This window comes from Phaethon lepturus, unplaced genomic scaffold, assembly GCF_000687285.1.
Source record: "Phaethon lepturus isolate BGI_N335 unplaced genomic scaffold, ASM68728v1 scaffold7529, whole genome shotgun sequence".
NCBI lineage: Eukaryota > Metazoa > Chordata > Aves > Phaethontiformes > Phaethontidae > Phaethon > Phaethon lepturus.
In genome coordinates, this window is record NW_010565455.1 from 11,706 (window position 1) to 12,355 (window position 650).

Genomic DNA, 650 nt, shown 5'->3' on the forward strand with positions numbered 1-650 from the left:
TTTCCATTCTCTGCATCCCAGGCTCTCTTTTTCCCCAGGGCCGCATTAAGTAACTCAGCCAGCCCAGGGACGAGATGATGCTTTGTCCCTCGGCCATGGAAAGGGGGTGACTATCTTGAAATCCACCCTGGTTTCCTCCAGCAAGCATCACCCTGGGGATGGGTCCCCAGGTGGTCCCTTGCTCGGTGAGGAGGGGAGAAGGTGTAACTTGCCGTTATCAGGAGCGTGTTAACCCCACAGCAAACAGAATTTCACTGGCGCAAGGGTAAAGTGGTGAGGTCTGAGCGGGGAACATGCTCCCCTCCTCTCTGGGACCTAATCTAAATTGCATTATGAGGGGCCGGTAGGTAGACCAAAGCCTCCTGCTCCCTGGGGGACAAGAAGCCAGGGCAGGGGCATCCCTGGGCGGGCCTGAGCTGCGGCACAGCAGCGCAACGGTTATCATCATGCCTCTGGTGGTGGGATGTCAGAGGGGGCACAGTGGTTTCAAATGTACTCACTCCTCGGTGTGCTGCGGAGCTGGGCTGCCTGCGCCTCCTCTCCTGCTGCCTTGTGCCTGGCACGCACCCAGCATCCCCCGGTGCCACCAGCAGCCGGTGTGAGTTTTTATGCTGCTGCTACTGTGCAGGGCTGCAACCACCCCGTGTGTC